At 43.4% G+C, this 14,602-nt stretch overlaps 1 protein-coding gene across 1 annotated transcript in view; it reads right to left on the reverse strand.

Moving 5' to 3' along the window:
- MXD4 (MAX dimerization protein 4) overlaps positions 1 to 14,602 on the reverse strand; it is a 41,352-nt gene that overhangs the window by 7,283 nt on the left and 19,467 nt on the right. The gene's annotated exons all lie outside the window — the stretch shown is intronic.

Consider the following 14,602-nt stretch of genomic DNA (forward strand, 5'->3'; position numbering starts at 1 on the left):
AGGTCACTTGAAATGCAGTAACGCTGCTTGGCACATTCAGACAGTAGCTTCATACCTATGTTTCAAAGCAGTTTGCTCAGTCTGGTTAGTCCCATCTTAACGAAGTGGGAGTACGCTCAGAGAGCTGAGAAATTCAGGCAATGCCCCACACTGAATTCATGGCTAGGTAAGGAAGAAAAACTGGGACTTCACTCCCAGTGATTTTTGCTGGCAGAGATGGAGCTGTGGGAGGGAGCAGGGAGGCTGCAGACCCCAATTTCTCTCTCTCTCTCCCCCGTTAGCCCTGCCTGATGAGATAGACACGCTCCTGCTATACAAGGCAAGGGCATCCACGCAGCTCTGCACAGCTCCAAGCTGCTTCCAACCATGGGTTATCTAGAGGAAGGTCCTGATCCCCATTCTCCTCCCACGTACTGACCCACAGTCCCCCTGAGGAGGACACATTCCTCCTCTCACCATTCAGTCAGGTCAACCTTTACTATAAACACACAAGAGAAAATACTTCCAGCCATACTGGGTGCTGCTTGCTCTGCTACTCCTTTGCAAGCAACACTACTACCACTGTCAACAATCTCTCTTCATGGAGTCACGGAATTGTCGGAGTTGGAAGGGACCTCTAGAGATCGTTTAGTCCAAAGCCCCTGCTAAAGCAGGATTGCCTATAGCACATTACTCAGGACTGCATCCAGGCAGGTCTTGAAGATCTCCAGAGAAGGGGACTCCACAACCTCCCTGGGCAGCCTGTTCCAGTGCTCTCACTGTAAAGAAGTTTTTCCTCGTATTTGAAAGGAAATTCCTATGTTCCAGCTTGTGCCCGTTGCCCCTTGTCCTGTCACTGGGAACCACTGAAAAGAGTCCAGCTCCATCCTCCTTCAACCCACCCTTTAGGTACTTGTAAGCATTAATAAGGTCTCCCCTCAGCCTTCTCTTCTCCAGGCTAAAGAGTCCCAGCTCTCTCAGCCTTTCCTCATAAGGGACATTAAATACATCAGTAAAAAGAGGATAAACAAAGTAGTATTTCTACAGATACTTCGTTTCCAAACTTTGTCTCTAAGGAAGAAGCTGGCAAACACAACAGTCCTTGAAACAGTTGCTTCGTCTATCCAAAACAAGGCAGTGGCAAACCGAAGAACAGCGTGTGAGCAAGTTTCTACAGTTAAACCCAAATGAAAATCTCTCCTGGTTTTAACGCACAATTCTGGAACAGGAATCCATACAAAGTCACCTTTTAGTTTTGCAATGAGATAGAAACAGACGCGGAAGCGCTTACACGAGGAACATCTCCACTGTCTTCTTCTCCGCCAGCCTGTTGCCCATTGAACAGAGCCCTGACCTGGAGCACGTCGGCACCCCCACAAAGCAGCAGCAGCAGGAGGTGAAGCGGATCCCAAGTGTGAGATGAATAATCACCTTTTTCAAATCTGCTTGATGCTGCATGAAGGAAACAAACTTTGCAGGAAATCTACCACTTCTGGTCAAGAATGAATTTTCTTTTTGAACAATCCGTTCAGAACCAGAAATCAGCATCAGTGTTGGAAATGCAGCTGAAGAGGATTTAATATGCACCAAATCACAAATTACACATGTGTAATAGGAATGATTAGTGTAATGTGAAAACAACCTGAGAATTAATGGGGAAAAACCCAAAGCAAAATAAAATCTAATTACAATACAGTACTGTAATGACTACACACTCCCATGTTTAGTACTGGCTGCCTATAAATCAGCAATATATTAGCTAGGAATTCAAAGAGCATTTCTATAAAATTGTTTATTCTTTCTTCAAGCCACTTAGGAATAAAAGAGTATTGGTGTAAATATGATTCTCAAGAAAAAACTGATGATAGACTCTTTGTTTAGGCCTGGGGTTTGTTTTTAAATACAAAGCATACATATACAATACAATATAAAACCATCTATATGCTATTACTTAAACAAGAGCAACAAAGATTGGGGTAAATAGTCACAAAAATAGCCCCATCAGATCGCAGAGCACCTCTGTGACTGCGAATTAAAACTGGAATCCAATTTAAATAGATCCTAGAGGTGAAATACCAGAATAAGGGACTACCGATATTTATACAAAAAAATACTGCTAAGGTAAATTTTTATTTCTGTGTCTGTAATATCTAACAACTATCTGGCGGGTTTTGTGTTTTAAATAAAAAAGCTTGCTTCAGGGACTAAATTCAATTAATCTTTTTGGTTTTTAAATGGCTTCTAAACACACACGCAATCATCTGCGTCACTCAGCACAACTTGGATGCAACTGTATTTAGACAGCTGACAAGAAAGTGGGGACTGAAGATAAAGGAGGATGTGGCAAGGAAGAGGACAAGAATAGTATCCAAGTAGTACATAGAGAGTTAAATACATTGAAATAGAATGATCAAGATACTTGCAGTAATTAAAAGTCTGGTAAGGAATATACAGAACTGTTCATCTGAGATCTACTTAATATTAATCCTGGAAAACCTTAATGAAACCAGACTACACACTCAACTTATCTGCCTCTATTACTTACTCTCTGAAGGAAGTCTGCTTACTGCAGGGAGAAAATAAGGATTTAGTGCACTTCCTTACCATCAACTGGGGAATTAACAGAAACATTACTAAGATCCAGTGGGCATGGCTCTGTGTCTTTTTAAAGTGCTGATTCTTTTATGATACCTGCCAACCAGGTAAAGCAGGACTTCACAGAAGTACCACAAAGAACACATGACTGAAGCTAAGAATAATATTTTAACTGACCTACAAGAAGAATTAAAAGGAACTAAATATTATAAAAAATTGCTTTAAGGCATTCTCAGCACTAAGTTGATAGCTCTAGATGTAATAAACACACTTGCTAAAAGACCTAACTTCACCTTTTTTTTTTTGAAGGGACTTTTTCTTTAATTTATTTACTCAGCACTTATGAAACCATTAAAGATTTTAAAGCATAAGCACATAGATCTTTACATTAATACAGGCGTGTTTATGTGGCTAATTCATATAACACAACAGCATAATCGATGGCATAGATTGTGAATGCAAAAAAAAAAACGAAAACCAGCCCACCACAACTCCAGTGGTACTGCAGTAAATATCTCCACATTCTTCAATTTGCACATCTTAGAAAAAAACTGTAAGAATGTAAGAAAACATTTCAGGCATGTTATGTTAACAGATCACACCAGCAGGAACAGGGGACTCAAACTTCACAGCAGATAAGTTGTCGCGTACAGGCTCTGCCAGCACTAATTTCTCTCTTTTTCTGCAGGGACCTGACAGCTTTCGCTTCTCCTCGGCTGACTGTGACCGCCGGAGGAGGGAAAGGCACTCGCAGAGGTAATCGCAGCCGGAGCTGCTTTGTGTTTTGCAGCTCATGCTTTAAATTCCACCTAGAAAATGAGCAAAAAAAAAAGCAGCCTGGTCTCAGAGCAACGGGGTAACGATCTCTGTGCATGAAATGTGGTTGAAGTGGGGTAATTACACTCTGCTCCAGCTTCGAAACCCGACTGTTACACCTTCGCCCACACAAAGCGTGGTGTCAGGCCAGGACACCACTGTCTACAGAAGCGGGCACTTTTCTCCTCTCATGTGGATGCACAGAAATATCCCCCTCGTCACTGCTACTGAATTTATCAGAGAAGGTAAGGATCTAAAAAAAGCCATCCAAAATCCAAATCCACAAACCTGCACTTTGTTTTGGGTACAGGCCCACACACGGAGAGAGGCAATGGGTGACCTGTCTCTGATTTACCACATTTTCCTTTCTGCCAGAAAATAAAGGGGTTTCAGATGTTCAAGACTTCAGTGTTTCCCCATAAGTAAGCTCATGACCCAGTCCTATAAATCTGCATTATAGCTCTTATAATGCTTAATAGAAATTAATTACTAAGCCCACAGACCTGGTCAGCGTTCCACAGCAGTGGCCACATCCAGGAGCAGTTGGGTGGTTCATCACATTCACATATGGAAGAACATAATTTGCTGACAACTAACATAACAAGTACCAGCTGGAATTCCCTTGAACTGGTTTTGAATCCGTGAAAGCTGTGATGGGCAATACTGGCACGTATTTCAGAACCAGTACCAAAATGAACCCTGGAGACCCACAACTTGGAAGGACAAAGCAACAACACAGCATTAGTAGGAATTTCCCTGTCATACAAGGACATCCACCAGAAGTTCATCTGAAGACCACTCACTGACTCCAGTCCTCAGAGATTCCAGTTAGCTCCAGTGCTCAGCTATAAAAAGGCAGGAGCAATGCTGGCCAGAGAAGCTACAGTTCACCACTTCTCCAAAAAAGGCTGCCATGCAAAAGTAAATTAACATCTTCGACTCTAACCGATTTCAAAATTAGGCTACATGAGTCTATCGGGTAACGGTCAATAGGCTTCTCCACATGTACAAAATCCCAGATGCAAATCCATTTTAGGACACCAAGAAATGGAATACTAAGATGCAGAGGAAAAAAAACAAAAAAAACCAAAAAAAAACCAAAAAAGCCTATTGTTCACAGTGGATAATCTGCATTCCAAGGAAACTCCAACAATTCCAAGAAATTCCTACAACTACTTGATGAGTGGTTGCAAAGGGAACAAAAATACTTCTCAGTAGGGCCAAATGATATAACAAGAGGTAATGATTGTGGATTGGGAGGCTCAGGATGGGCACCAGGAAACTAATTTTTGACTAGGGCTAGGGCAGTGGTGCTCAATCAGAATAGGTTGGCAGAAAGGCTGCAGAAGTGCCATCCTTGGTGGTTTTTCAAGATGGACCCAGACAAAGCAATTGCCATTCAGAGGTCCCTCCAATCAACATTTCTGTAAGTATGTAAATCAGAGATGGTTTGTAAAGCTGTAGCATTCAATTCACAATATTGCTTCTGTTCACCTTAACAGTAAAAAAACCCGCCCAATTGTGCCACTTCAACCCGTGCCAGTCTGACCCATTCAGTGCTGGCAGGTTTGTGGAGTCACCTGATCCACCTGCAGTCTTTCCATAGAGACTCTCCAGATTTTTTTTAGGTCCAGCGTAGCAGATAGAAATGGCCTGCAGCTAGTCAGACAGCAGACTCGGCTCAGGCAGCAGTTGCAGTTTTTTGATAGCAGCGAAGGTGTGTTTTCTAAACCATATAGGTAGAAATCTACAGACCTTATTTGTGGGAAGGGACAGCATCCACCGTTTAAGCCACTGATCTGCACAAAGCCAGCTGGAAAGGCAAAGCCTTCCTTTGGCAAGTGCAAGTCTGAAACAAGCTGCTTAGTCCTCAGTGCATCATGCCTTAACCAGGCCTCGGCAAAATGAAATGGCCCCAGACACTCATGAGAGTTTACAGGGTGACAGTGGAATGCATGCGTGTCGATCCCGCCACCTCAGCTGGGCAACCCATGGAGACAAAGCTGCTGACAGCCTTCCATGCCTTTATGGTAGGTAACTTGGGGCTGCACCCGAAGACATAAAGCACAGTTCCTGCTGTTGACATTGAGCCACCAACTGCCAGAGATCACTTGCAGAATGAGTCAAAAGGACCATGCTCATCTGTTTCTCAACAACTGTGGGCAAAAGCATAAAACTCACTAGTGAGAAGTCAAATTCATGACAGCGTTCACCTTGCACATCCTCAAGGTCTCAGTCCACAGCCTCCCCAAATTAGAAGAATGACTCTCATATACCCATTCTCAAGCTGGCTGTAAAAGGGAAGGAACAACTCTATCAGTTTGTCATCCCACAGGAAGTCCCAGAACAGCTCTGGTTTGCACTCCTACGAGCAGATTGCCCAGTCAAGACATGGAGTTGTCTTGGCCATACTGGGAGGCATCTCAAGAGCCCCAGCATCTCCAGCTGATGAGCTGCAAGGATCTGGAAGGCTAGGACATGGACAAAATGTCACTTAATGTCCATATTCCCATACTGCATGCTCTGAGTTTCCCTTCATGCTGGCTCCAACAGAAGCTGGCTGGGTTAGACAGGGTGCTGTTGCTTCAACCCCCACAGCCCAACGTACCTCTCACACCACAGTGCATCACTGAAGCGTGTATGGGCATGAAACAATGCTTGCCTCAGAAGAAGGCTCTCACTGTGCTTTCTGCAAGATGCTTTAACGCTAAAAATGCTTGCATGGCTGAACATGTGTCTGTATTTCAGATGTCCCAAATTTAGTCTACTAAACTAGCTGTGTGCACAGGAGGTTGAGATACTCTTGAATCAATTGCTAAATATACTTGTCTGGTGATGTTCTGAAAAGAAAAGGACACTATAGATCGAACACTCAAGTGACACTGAAAATTTCATCATTACAAGTTGCACTAGTGAGAACAACAGATAGATCTGAAATAGACGCAAAACCCAAAAATTTGTCATTTCTATACATTAACCATTTCAGTCTGAAAAAGACAGCCTCATACCCTATCGCAAGGCAAATTTGGTACAAATTTAATACAAACAACCCCCCCACTTCAAAGAATATAAACCAATTTGAAATGACTGTAGAAGACGACACATTATTACAAACTGGACAGAGTTACCGAAGCATTTCAGATTCCTTCTCTCATGTTTCACATTTTTTTTCCACATTCAAACCTATCCTGGTCCTGGTGCTGTGCAATGAAGTTAATATACAAAGGTTTAAATATAGAGCAGCTACTAAATTTTTCATTGTTGCACAATGACTATGTCATCTGGCTTAATAACATACACAGGATAAAGTCAGAGAAGAGACTCTGCACCAAAAATTCACTTCTGGAGTCAAATGTTCTCCAGGTACATTGTGAACCAAAGTGGTCTGGGCTGAGCCCACAACTCTGGGGTCAGAGACCCCTGCAGTGAATTAATGGTTGTGTTTTCTTGCTAAAGAAAGTGATTTTATCTCCCTACCAGACATGAAATTCAGCATAAAATACAGAAGTGAGCTAACTGTAATTGTAAGATGCTTATGTTTTTACAGGAAGACTCTTCACAGTTTTATTTATGAAATGCAAATACTTGCGTACAGGGAGCACTCAAGTTTTAGATAGGAGGATCAGCAAACACAGAAGCTTAGGATTCTTTGACATGCACTGGTCAGGATGAACACAAGCAGCACCGTTCTTCATAAACTTATCATTATTTGAAAGTTTTTAAGAAATGCAGACCAGTAGTAAAAACTTCCCCATTGCAACATCAGGATTCACCTGCCACCAAGGTGAAATCAGAGGGAGGAACTCTGCCTGCCTTCTGACTCCAACATCAACCCTTTCTTACCAGAGCTTGACACAGCAAGTCAAGATCTCTTAAGGGCTTCAGCTCTTTTTATTTTGTGCAGTCACACTCTTGAGCAATGACAGAATTTTGCTGCAAATGGCTTCAATGGCACTGAAAATTAAACGTGTTCATATTTTGTATATTCCTGGATATCATGGCCATACATATAATGTAGATAAACATGTAATTATATACCCCACTCTGCTTAGTAGAAGCTGGTACTCAGGCATGCTTGCATCACTCCTCCTTAAGGTAACACTTCTCTTAAAAAGTGTCAAGAATGCTGTATTTACAGCTATACAATACTTTTTATAAGCTATCAAAGGTGATTACTAATTCACGGAATCACGGAATTGTCAGAGTTGGAAGGGACCTTCTAGAGATCATCTAGTCCAACTCCCCTGCTAAAGCAGGATTTCCTATAGCACATTACTCAGAACTGCATCCAGGCAGGTCTTGAAAATCTCCAGAGAAGGGGACTCCATGACCCCCCTGGGCAGCCTGTTCCAGTGCTCTGTCACCCTCACTGTGAAGAAGTTCTTCCTCATATTTGAGTGGAACTTCCTATGTTCTAACTTGTGCCCATTGCCCCTTGTCCTGTCACTGGGAACCACTGAAAAGAGTCCAGCTCCATCCTCCCTCAAACCGCCCTTTAGATACTTATAATCATTGATAAGGTCTCCCCTCAGCCTTCTCTTCTCCAGACTAAAGAGTCCCAGCTCTCTCAGCCTTTCCTCATAAGGGAGATGCTCCAATCCCTTAATCATCTTTGTTGCCCTACGCTGGACTCTGTCCAGTAGTTCCCTGTCTCTCTTGAACTGGGGAGCCCAGAACTGGATGCAGTATTCCAGTTGTGGCCTCACCAGTGCAGAGTAGAGAGGAAAAATGACCTCCCTCGACCTACTGGTCACACTCTACCCTATGCAGCCCAGGATCTCACTGGCCCTCTTAGCGACAAGGGCACATTGCTGGCTCATGGATAGTTTACTATCCACCAGGACCCCCAGATCCTTTTCCTCAGGAGTTCTTTCCAGCAGGTCCATCCCTAACCTATATTGGTATCCAGCATTCTTCCTCCCCAGGTGCAGAACCCTACACTTGCCTTTATTGAACCTCATTAGGTTCTTCTCTGCCCAGCTCTCCAGCCTGTTCAGGTCACGCTGGATGGCAGCAGAGTCCTCTGGAGTGTCTGCCGGCCCTCCCAGTTTGGTATCATCAGCAAACTTGCTGAGGATACACTCTGTCCCCTTGTCCAGGTCATTGATAAATAAGTTGAACAAAACTGGACCAAGTATTGAGCCCTGGGGGACACCACTGGTTACAGGCCTCCAACTTGACCCTGCTCCATTAATTACAACTCTCTGAGTCCTGTCACACAACCAGCTCTCAATCCACCTCACTGCCCCCTCATCTAGCCCACACTTCCTCAGTTTCCCAATGAGGATGTTATGGGAGACAGTGTCAAAAGCCTTGCTGAAGTCAAGGCAGATGACACATTAAAACACATTTGTTTACAAAGGCATTTAAAGAGATTATATGTAAACTTCTATCTTAAGAAAACACAAATTCAATCATATAAAAATGGTTCTAAAGAAACCTATTTATTAATGGCCTAAACGGAATTTAGCATATCTTCAGCAAAATATTAAATACAATGGAAGATAACAACCCTCCACTGAAGTATAAAATCCTGCCTCTTCTATATTTATTTGCCAGAAACCCTTTCAACAGTTTCTACTCCACAAAGGATATCTCAAATATATTTTTTTTCTAAAAGAGGCTCTAGCTCATGCTTGAGCTGCATAATCTATTTCAACTACACAACAAATTTGCTTTAGTGAAAAGGAAAGAAAACCTCTTAGTATTAAAGCACTGTACCATAGCAAGGCACCCAGTGTGCCGATTGCTACGAGATGTGTGAAACGCTTGCTCACAGCTGAGTGCCTCAGAGTCAAAACCAGAAAATTCAGTAGTACCCTTACAGCAAACCTCTTGGCTTTTTATTATCCAAAAAAAGATAATCCAAACACCAGCGTTCTGCAATAGATGCCTTCCTCCCCGCTACCCTCCCATGAAGTTTGTGCTGCAGGTGAAGATTCCTCCAAGGATTGCTCCACGTGTCATGTTTTGCCCATGTCTAACAACTCATGGAGGCCTCTGCAACTAAGTTCCCAGCAAAACCTGGGAAGGCACTGTGGGAACCAATAGGCAGAAAAAGCTGCAAGTATCTAATTGCGGTGATTGTTAGTGAATTAAATGCAACAGCCCTACAATCAGTGCAACCGCCTGCTTTATTTACTTTAGTATTAATTGAGAGTTTCATCCTCTATATGCATTTTCAGTGTGCTGAATATTTTGGCCCATCTGTTTCGCTAAATCGAAACCAGCCAGAGAGCTGTAGCAGCCAAGGAGCTGGTAGCCTTGGGGTACCTCTGAAGTACCCAAACACAAGACATCAACTGCCTACGAAGGTAATGGCTGCAAGTGTATCTTGCCATCACTAGCTTTCAAAGAGCCAGTGCTGCTACGGACTTACGTCATCTGCAAGTTTTCATGTGACTACCGCTCAGAAGTGTCTGGTGCTGCTCTTAATACTAAGGAATATGGAAGAAAACCTCTGCTGCCCATTATACAGCTTACCATTTTTGTTTTGTGCATTTTATCACTCTGAAAAATATTTAAGTTCTCTATTTCACTATATGTAACTGCACACTGCAGCATTCACAGTGCATTTTATTTACTTTCACTTAGTGCCACTTCAGCCCACTTGCTGAGCCAAGACTCCACACTTCCATTTTGCCTTTTAACCTTCCAAAAGTTACAGCTTGTTCACATTTTAGAACATATGCACAAAACCAGAACTTATTCCTACATCTTTCAGCAAACGTTAAGGGAATTATCTGCAGTGCCACAAACGTATGCATATTTGGTCAGCTAAGCCTCTTGGCAGCAGCGTGCAGAAAGCCAGCTGAGATGCAAGCTGGGACAGGTGAACACTGACTGGTCTGCGAGAGGGACACTGCTGACTCCCAAGACAGGGGATGTTCTCTTCCCCTCTCCCACCTTTCCCCATCCCTCTAGTAGCTCCCAGCTGAGTGCAGTGACAGCTGCCTGTCCTAAAATACAAGCACTCAGCTACATCAAAGTTTCTTCATCTCTCAAAATGCCTACCAGCCAACTGGATGCTTTTTGTGCTCCGGTTCCCACCGGAGGGTGAGCTGTGGTGGCCCACATATGGCTGTAAGCCAGGGGCAGCAGCTAAGATGAGCGAATGACAGCAACCCCTAAGGCTTACTTTGGGCTGGAATGACCCCATAAAGCAACCTGGACAACACCAGCATGAGACACCTGAGTGGAGCCTCAGCAGCTGGTGGCTGGCCAAACCATCCACGTGCTGTCCCTTCAGGAGCGTATCTGACAGCAGAAGCAGACAGACTGATGAGGGTCCCAGAGTCACGTTTTACTTCAGCCAGCAGGAGAAACACAAGCCCTGTGGCACAGCTAGTGCCTCTTGACATACTGTTCCTCAGCCTTCTCCCACTCAAGTCCTCCTGCCACAGAGTGAGCACAAGCTGTCAGAGGCGTGTGAGGTGTGACACAGGCATCCCCCCAGCTGCTGCCACCCCACCGCATGCTCATCTACGTGCCAACTGCCTGCAGATCAACCCAGCAAGATGATAAAACCAAAATACAGTGGCCAGTTTCCAACCAGTCCTTTTCTTCCATGGGCTTGTGGCAGGCACTCAGAGGACCACTTGTGCAAGGCAACGCACAGGCAGGACCGTGTCAGCAAGGACTCCAGGGCGGGTGGGACACCAGCAGCTCTGACTGGTATCTGTTTTAATTGCTGGGGGACCATAGCCCCAGACTCCACAGTATTAAGAGCTGAAGGACCGACATCTGGTCACCCTCATCTCCTCTCCTTGTTTTTTTTCCAGGCTCCTCCCTACAGCCAAGCTTGTCCTCACGGCTATCCCCAGACTTCAGCCATCCCACTCACTTAAGCTGCTCTTATTTGAAGGGCAGCCATGAGAGGTTTAACAGCCCTTCACTGTCTTGGGTCTCAGAGATAAGCAACAGCAACACACAGAAATTTGAGACGTGTTTCATGGGAAATGTCAATAGGAATACAGAAGCTACACAGGGATACTCAAAAACATCACAATCAAACATAATGGCACCTGGATACCATTTGTCTTTCCTGGATGGTGACCACCTCAAATTTACGTGTATAGGATTCTCCATCCTTTGACCAGAGACTATAAAATCTCTCACGTTTCAAGAATCTGAGGCAACAGAAATCAAACATTATGGAAACAGTTGAAATCCCCTGCAGTATGTTTTTGCCCTTGTATGGAATTCTTTTCCTCTGGGGAAAGAAAAGGAGATTCCAACCTATATTTTAGCACTTCAACCTTCAGGTTGTGCTCATCTATAAAGAACAGTTTTCTATATTTTAAACCTTCAAAGTCAATGTCAGACATATATGAACAATTCTTACACGTACAGAAAAGGAATTTCTGTTTCAGGTGTCTTCTGTTTTTAGCCCTGTTATTTGCTCATTGTCTTTTAACATTCACCTCTCAAATGCTTTGAAGCAATAGGAAAAGAGGTATCACCTAGTACCACAAGCTCAGCATCACACAGTGCCCAACACAGGCAGAAGAACAACACTGCCTTGCGGGAAAACACACAAGTGATGGAAAATAACATTGTACACACTTGAAAACAGAGTCCACAAAAATATAATCAGCCATGCTTTTAATAAAATTATTTAATACTTCATTCATCCAGCCTTCTACCCATTTGTTTCGCACATTAAAATGCACACATTGCAATTTAGCAGTCCTCCTAAATTAGGCCTCTCAAACCCATCTGTCTAACTGGCACCCAAGTTTCTTAGATTACACTGCAGGGAGACTTAAGATTTGAAGTTTGTCTGTTACCTCAGAATAGTGTCAGACCCAATTAGATAAGGGAAGTGCCATTGCAAGATCATGCCATTCCAGTATCAAACAGTTTTAATTCCCACTTCAAGTTACACAGACGTACACATGTACTTACACATGTTCCCCATTGAAACCCTGAGAGTGGGTTAGGACTCGCCACCATTTACATGAGTGCGGTAACACTTCGGTCCTCACCAGCAGTGGAACACCACAAAGGAAATTTGCACGGCAAATCCAAACCCCTGACATGGGTCTGCAGTTCTGTAGTAGGTGTGTTTTCACTCGCCACCTTTTGCAGTGCTCTTGCAAGTAATTTGTTGAGCACTGTTGGGCGTAGGTCAAAGAGAATTGCATTTATTTAAACAAGGAAAAGCTGCATAACAGCAACAGGTTTGCACCGGGTTTACAGAGAGAGGGGAACAGGATGATAACTATAATTTTCCACAAATTAACTATTCACCAAGGTGGCTGAAGAGGATGCAGTCAGTCTCCTCCACAAGTAGCTCCGGGGAGCGTATATGCCCCTCTCACGTGGCGCTTAAAGGCACAAGGTGCAGCGTGGCTCCGTGCACACAAGCTACACATTTATCGACTGACAACACCCCAGAGCAAGTCACTGCTTACAAATCAGCTCATGGCTTGAAACCGGCTTTAATTATCAGACTGTTTCCCCACATCAAAATGCTAAGCAAGAACATCGTGTCTCAGGACAGCTGCCAACAGGAAGGATCTTAAAAAAAAAAAAAAAAAAAAAAAAAAAAAAAAAAAAGGGGGGGGGGGAGACTCCCATGCTTAGAGAAGCCTAGAGAAGCTGAGCTGTAGCACAGCACTAAGTGAAAAGCACAGTACAAGGCCTAGCGAGCTTTTTCTGCCTAATTTTAAACTCCCCTATAGTCCTAATTATTTTATACATATGTCAAATGAGGGGAGAAATGTGTTCAAGATTTATTTGTTTTTTACACCACTGTATGATGCCAAATTAAAGGAGAGGCAAGTCAAGCTGAATTATTTTAGCTAAATTAAAAACATGCATTGCTGTCACACACTGAGCGCGAGGCCTTGGGATGGCAGACAGCTGGAATTAAGCAGCCTCTTCCTGCATCAAGTTAAATGAAGAGTGTGAGGCGTTAGTATCTGCAACAATGGATACCTGTGACTGTGGTTTTATTGTCTATTGTACCTCTACATTCAAATGCCAAGTAAATACCAAGTGTCCAATTTAACTAGCCTGACAAATGCTGTAGGGACTCCATGTTCCCATCTGCACAAGGCACCAAAAGAAGCACCAGCAATTCACAACACTGATTTAAAACCTAATCAGAGTGAAGGCAACTATATCTCCAGTTCACCACCTAAACAATCACCTTCTTCTCAGAGGTAGGAAGTTTTAAACTCTGACTAGGAAATTAAGCATCAGAAAGGGATGTTCAGTGCTATGTCTCACTTCTGGTTTTGCTTTTGCTAATACTTCCTCAGCACCTGTACCTACCAAAGGTTTGTTGGCCATCTTAGAGGGAGTAGCTAGTGGTGGCAGCTTGAGCACGCACAAATGAAGTTAATTGGCTTTTGGGGGAAAGGAGGTCATGGGTGTTGCTGTCTTTTATCACTGTAGATATTTGAGATGTCCTCCAACAAAACAGTTGGGGTGCCCTGGAATAACAGCAAGATGCCTGTTCCAACCAGCCAAGGGCAGGTTCAGACCCCAAGTGAGAACACCAAAGCAAAAGAAGAAAAGAAATCACCCTGAAGTAATTAAGAATACAAGTCCCCAAATGTCTTGCTGTACGTCTCCAACTCCATCATTGAAACCTTGTAATTAGAGCTGAACTGAAAAGACAGAGCGAGGTGTATATATAAACAAATTTAGGGGAAGGATTAAATGCACTGACTGTAATTAAAGATGGTCTCTTCCACGGCTACAGTAGTTACTCTTACTTTCGTATGAATTAGAAGCTGAGAAACACTTATTTAATATTTTCCCCCTAAACAGTGACAAAATCTGACATCACAGGACAGTGGGGAGTTGCAGATATCTGACAGTCCTGCCTCAAAGTTTAGATTTAGCTTGCCACAGCACAGATAGTGCCTTGTTTATAATTTAATTTCCGTCCTATTTCCCTTTCCATTGAACAGCACAAAGCTGGTTGTCTCTGTGCCAATCAGGGTGCAGTCTAGCACAATCTGAAAATGATCCATTTTGGGATGATAAGGTATGGAACAGCTTTTTAGAACTCTCTGCCCTTTCCTTCTTCTTCTCCTTCTTTCTTCCCCACAGAACTCAGCCCTGATTTCTTAAGCACAGTGTACAGAAGTTATCTGGCAATGGAAGGAAGAGACACAAGTTTGGACCCACTTGCCATGTGAGTATGTAAAGTCAGGCAGTGGGAACCAAGACACATGACAGTCTATTTCAAATACCT

Source organism: Numenius arquata, chromosome 5 (genome assembly GCF_964106895.1).
Source record: "Numenius arquata chromosome 5, bNumArq3.hap1.1, whole genome shotgun sequence".
Taxonomy (NCBI): domain Eukaryota; kingdom Metazoa; phylum Chordata; class Aves; order Charadriiformes; family Scolopacidae; genus Numenius; species Numenius arquata.